This window comes from Rutidosis leptorrhynchoides, chromosome 1 (assembly GCF_046630445.1).
Source record: "Rutidosis leptorrhynchoides isolate AG116_Rl617_1_P2 chromosome 1, CSIRO_AGI_Rlap_v1, whole genome shotgun sequence".
Taxonomy (NCBI): domain Eukaryota; kingdom Viridiplantae; phylum Streptophyta; class Magnoliopsida; order Asterales; family Asteraceae; genus Rutidosis; species Rutidosis leptorrhynchoides.
In genome coordinates this window covers 700,489,127-700,495,672 of record NC_092333.1, presented here as the reverse complement: position 1 = coordinate 700,495,672, position 6,546 = coordinate 700,489,127, and positions in this window count along the sequence as shown.

The window sequence follows — 6,546 nt, the reverse complement described above, 5'->3', positions numbered from 1 at the left end:
CACCTTTTATTATTTAAACGAATATCACTTGTAAATAGAACAATTGCAACTAAAAGCTTGTCTTTCTTGAGGAATAATGCTATGAAATATATGTTCGTTTTTAGCATTATTAAATATTCCCACACTTGAGCGTTGCTTGTCCTCAAGCAATATTGTCTTGAAATACTAGAATCACTTCTTTATTCTTCACACTTTGTACATCAGTGATTTCTATACGGCGGTATAAACAATGGTAGTAACGATATGGTTTACAGTCCCACATGACTATAAAAATTTAGATCCATTAAGGAAATTGGATCTTTATGAAAACATTTGATCTTTTGAAAATTAAATCTAGTTTTTACCCTAGATAAGTTTTCCGGGATAACCCTTTACCGGTGTTTGCAAAATATTTTTGTGGGTTTGGTGGGTTTCAGATTTGAAAATTTTAGCTCAAAACTTGCGGTTTTGTGTCACCCACTTGCTAACCTTGTATTTGAAAAGCAACACGTCCAGTTTACTTGTCCCGTATATTACCTTTCGGTAAACTACCGTCCGGTTGTAAAGGAAAGCGTTGAACAAGCAACTGTTAAGGCAATGTCCCGTGACATGCTTTTGATTATGGTCTATAACGTGTCGGACGCAATTACTATCCTTGGTAGGAGCAATAGTAAAGCTCACCCTTATAATTTTTCGGTATGGCACAAGGTCCTGTCTTTGACCACTATGCAACCACCGTTCTTACGGTTGACACCCGATTTAGTTCAGGTGACCTAATGAATTCCAGGTGAATTCCTAGGATTTTACGTTCAATGGTAATGAACGCATTGAAAATAGGGTTTTCAGAAAACAAATCGGTTTGTAATTTTGATCAAAATATTTTCTCGTTCAAGCTTGAGTTTAGATATCATTGAATTCCATGAGTTTGAATTCTCAATCTTTAAGGTCAATCTCTAGGATTGAGTAATATCAGTCTTAAAAGCTGATTTTTAATCTTTAAGGAGATTATCCTTTCTGGGGATCTGATTCATTAATCTTATCCAGCTAATTTGCATGGTGCCCCCCATTGTACGAGATAAATCCTTCTCATGGTTAGGATAAATCTGACCACTTGGCGACCCTGTTTAATGCCGAGGTCCGTGGATTTCCTGCTGATTTTAGTGATGACTTTTCTAGATTTTTCGTCAACCTACAGCTGGTCTGGATGACAACTTCATGACCTAAATCAAGAAGCGCGTGTCTTTTTCGGAAGACTTTACTTCCTTTTAATGATGGAATTGATTCATCGTGTAGATCCATCTCTTCTTTTCTTTCATCGGGTAAAACAGTTTAGTTTAGTCCAAAACAAAAGTATTTTCAGTTATTTGTTACAGATATATGTGACATATGTTTAAGATAACTTGGTAAATTTTCCCACACTTGGCTTTTATTTTCCTTTTTATCGTCCTCTATTCCATTTTAAATGAATTTTAACATTTTAGTTTGTTTCTTAATTTATGTCCTTTCCGAGGTAACAATAATTTCGGTGTTAAAACCTAGTTTTATCGTTCATAAATATGTATAAACATGATTTTGAATTAAAAATTTTGAAAAATTTTACTAGAATTGGGTAGTCAGTATATAAGACTAGGGCTGTTCTTTTTTATCAGAGAGCACTAGATTCTAATACAACTACTGCTTTACTAGTATTTTTAATGGTAACCAAGTGTATAAAGTAAAAAATTTTTAAAATCCGAAAGAATTTAACCCCTTCCCACACTTAAGATCTTGCAATGCCCTCATTTGCAAGAAATCAGTAACAATTTAAATTATTGAGGGTGATTAGTGTGAAAATGATTAAATTTTACCAAAGTTTCCAAATATATTGGCGTTTGTTTGCTGAATGATAAATGGTGCACATCATTTGTTCATTCCGTCTTGTTGTTATTTCACATATATTTTGCATCTTGTCGTCAAAATTAGTTGCTTTTGCTGAACTTAATGCCAGTCTTTGAAAATGCGTTGTTTTACCCTGTTGTGTACATAAGATAAACTTGCAAACATATATACATATTTTTGAAGTTTGGTATATTACCCCACATTCAAAAATTATTAAAATCTAAGAATAAAAGTTAGATAATTATAAAAATGATTACAATATTAACAAAAGTATTAAACGTATCAATAATTACAAATTACAAAATAAAAAAAAAATAATAAGTAAACTAAGGATGATATTGGTACCAATAGGGGTTCCAGGCATAACCATAAGTGCTATAGAATGCTTCGGCAGGGTCATACGTAGGATATGGTGGCTGCATCTCTATAGACCAAGGAGGGAAGATGGGTTTCGGTGTAGGAATATAGTTTCTACCTATATGTTGGCAATGAGCTATGATCTGGTTCTGATGAACTTGCCAATCTTCAAATGCTCTCTGTCTAGCATTTTCGTATTCCTGAGAAGCTATAAACCTATGCATTTCTTGCATCTCATTCCCCCCTCCTACATTACCTTGTTGCTGGTTTCTCTCCACCTGTGGATGTCTACCATGGTATCGTACTGCGGCGTTATTTCGCCTCTTCAAAACTTTCGCACCATGGTATACATTTAAACCTATAGTATCGCGGGGTTCCGGTTCTTCTAGTAATAATCCCCCCCGACTTATATCCACACCGAGATATTCACCAATCAAAGTAATAAAAATACCACCTCCTATTATGCTATGTGGTCGCATCCCCCGAACCATAGCTGATAAATAATAACCCACACAATATGGTATACTTACAGCGCTTTGTGGGTCTCGAATACACATATGGTAAAACAAATCCTGTTCATTTACTTTTTCCTTGTTTTTACCCCTTTGTGTAATCGAATTAGCTAAAAACCTATGTATCACTCTTAATTCGGCTCTATCTATATCCAAATAAGAGTAATTTCCCCCTTTGAAACGGTGATGGCTTGTCATTTGACTCCACACACCGTGTGTATCAAAATTTTCATCTATCTTTCTACCGTTTAGTATCAATCCTCTACAATCGGCAGACGCTAACTCCTCAGGCGTATATATACGTAAAGCCTGAGCCATGTCCAGTAAAGACATGTGGCGCATCGAACCGCCTAACAAAAATCTAATAAAAGAACGATCGGTTAAACTAGATACCCGATCATTCAACTCTATACTACATAACAATTCTTCACACCATACTTTATATACAGGTCTACGTATGGTGAATAAACATACCCAGTCATTAAAAGAAGAATTACCATACCTCTGTACAAGTAATTCCCTAATTGGCCCGGCCAATTCTACAGCTTCTAAGGGTCCCCATTCTATGACCCTTGGTACCTCAACAACCTTAGAATGAAGAGTATGCAAACCCCGTTGATATTTTGGATAATCTATCCAAAGTCTGTCAAATCTCAGGTTCGGGTGCAACTCTACCAAGTGCATATCGGAAAAGGTCATGACTGGATGAGGTACATCCTGCTTGTAGTAGTTATCCACCTCCTGTTGTTCCAAATTCTCAGCAGGAGCATTCCGGGCTTGGGATGAAGATTCACCCCTTTCATTCTGCAAAACACATCAAACACAATTTTTGTGCATCCAAATATGCATTAGTGTCAGCAAAATCATCAATCAAAATAATTACAATGACATTATCAATTTATATCAAACTTAAGCTTATTTTCACATTTTTATCAAATCTACACTTTTTCAAATAAGCATATACGAAAATGTTTGCCAAGTTCATAAGCATTCAGCTCAAATAACATGTCAAAATAATCATTACTAGCAATTAAACAAGTCTCAAATGGCATTATCTTTCAAAAATCAAGTTCATGAATTTTAGACTTGAAAAAGTCCACTTTAATTCTCAAAATCATGTTTAGGCTCAAATTTTGGATCATTTAACTACCTAGACATGTTACACTACTCAATTTAGCAACAATTCATGACAAAAATCGGCCATAACCTGTTTATATCAAAAAGCCCCAAATTTGCTCAAGAACACAAACCCTAGATTATTCAAAATTTGAAGTTTAAGGCTTCTAATCATGTTAAACAGCATCAATCTAGGTTATACAAGCATAATACATAAACAATTTAAGCCTAATTACACTAAAAAGCATCAAAATCAAATTGGGGAAAAAATAGCTCAAGAACATCAAATTTCGAATTAAATGGTGTTTAGGTGTAGAAATTTACCGTTTTTCTTGAGTAATTCTTAGATAGCATCCTTCTCAACATGATTTTAGCAAAAAATTTGGTGATTAACGGTTAAAAATCGTGATTTTTGGGGTGTTTTTGGGTGGTTTTTCGGGGTTATGTTCGCAGTATTTTTGGTGTGGAGTGTGAAACTGAGCTGTTGCAGCTCTTATTTTTTTTTCTGTAATCCGGTCCTCCCGCGAGTCGCGGGGATTTACCCTCCAAACTCCGCGACTCGCGGAGTTTGATATTTTTTTTTTTTTTTTTTATAATCATTAACTTATTAAAACAATTAAGTAATTAATTTTAAAATTTTGTTTCCCTTGTTATTTAGGACGAGGTCGTTTCGGATCGATGTCCTAGTCCGTCCCTCGACAAAATTTTAAAATTTATCTTTTTGTAGCGATTGTTTTAAGAGCTAAGATTTTTGGGTTTTTTCAATGTTTTTGGCATACTCTAATTCAATAAGATTAAAAATAATGATAATAAAAGTTCTCGTCCCTCCCTCGGGTAAAGCAATTTCGGTTCAAAGACCTAGTCTTCAACTTACGACGAATTTTAAAAATCATATTCTTAACTTAATGAGATAAAGTAAATTTTTGTTTTTAAATTCACACAACTTAAATATAAAATTCAAAATTAATATTAAAAATTCACACCAAACTTAAAATTTGAAATGCATAAAATTAAAAATTAATATTTTAAAAATTAAAAATTCACACCAAACTTAATTTAAAAATTTATAAATTCATATCAAACTTATATTAATTTTTCAAATATTTACAATTTTAAATATATTGTTTTTACAAAGTTTACAATATTAATTTAAGATTTAAATATTAATTTTTAAAATATGGTAAAAATAAAATTAAAAATCTTTTTGTCTTTTTATCCCACTTTAATCAATCAAATATTATCAAAAATATGCGCCCCTCTTTTCGGTAAAGTAATTTCGGTTCCAAGACCTAATTTAACTCATGACGAATTTTTGAAATATTTTGGGTTGATTGTTTAAAGATATTTATACCTTAAGAATAAACGTTAAATTTCGCAGTGATGTAATAAATTTTTGAATGATATCAATAATTTCGGTCGCCAAACCTAATTTTATTCAATACCAATTTAATACTTTTTAGCGAACAAATTATCGTTTATTATCAAAAGGTTAAAAATAAAAATAAAAATAAAAACTGTACAGACATACCTGTGAAATAGATTTCTTAGTTATATGATCTATCCCATTCATAAGACAGTCGGTTTAATTGGTTTTCCATGGCTGCATAGGCGTAACCTCGAGCATTCAGTGTCTTTTCTTCTAAACATATGAACGGTCCGTCTCTGCATAAAGTAACAAATTCGGTATTTGAATAGGTTTGATTATTTGAACATTTACTTCCATGTGACCATTTTCCGCATTTGTGACATCTTTCTAGGTGTCGTGCTCTTCTTTTCGCTGCGGATTTTGATTTTCCTTTACCAAATTGTAACTTATTATCTTCGCATCTGGATTCTTTTCTAACTCCGTCCATTCTTTCTCTGATTACTGATACTATTTCACTCGGGAGTATGTCATTATTACGTTTAGTGATCAAAGCGTGTAGCATTAGACCATGGTTTAGTTCACAGGCAGTCTTCATTTCGTAAAAACCTAAAAAAAATAAAAATTCAGAATGGGGGGAGAAGACTAGTTCTTTAGGGTCTGCTAGGGAAAGACCATTCGGGTTCCATTTTCGAGAACTACACGAAAACAGACAATCTAACTCTAACAGAAATACATATTATCCTTTAAAGACTTGATTCTCCCCACACTTAGTTAGCTGTGGTGTCGAAATTGTGATTAACTTCATTGTCGACTTCCATCGGACCATGTATGTAATGTTTAAGTCTGTGACCATTAACTTTAAATTCAATCCCATTTGAATTTATCAATTCTATTGTTCCGTATGGGAAAACTCTTTTGACTATGAATGGTCCAGACCATCTTGATTTCAATTTTCCAGGAAATAGCTTGAATCGTGAATTGAAAAGAAGAACTCTGTCTCCTTCTTTAAATTCTTTTGAACTTCTGATTCTTTTATCATGCCATTTCTTCATTCTTTCTTTATAGATTAACGAATTTTCGTATGCTTCATGTCTTAATTCTTCTAATTCGTTTAGTTGACTTAATCGTAGACGTCCGGCTTCATGTAAATCAAGATTACATGTTTTCAAAGCCCAAAATGCTTTGTGTTCAATTTCTACTGGAAGATGACATGCTTTTCCATAAACAAGTCTAAAAGGTGTGGTTCCAATTGGAGTTTTGTAGGCTGTTCTAAAAGCCCAGAGTGCATCCTCCAATTTAATGGACCATTCCTTCGGATTTGATCCTACGGTTTTCTCT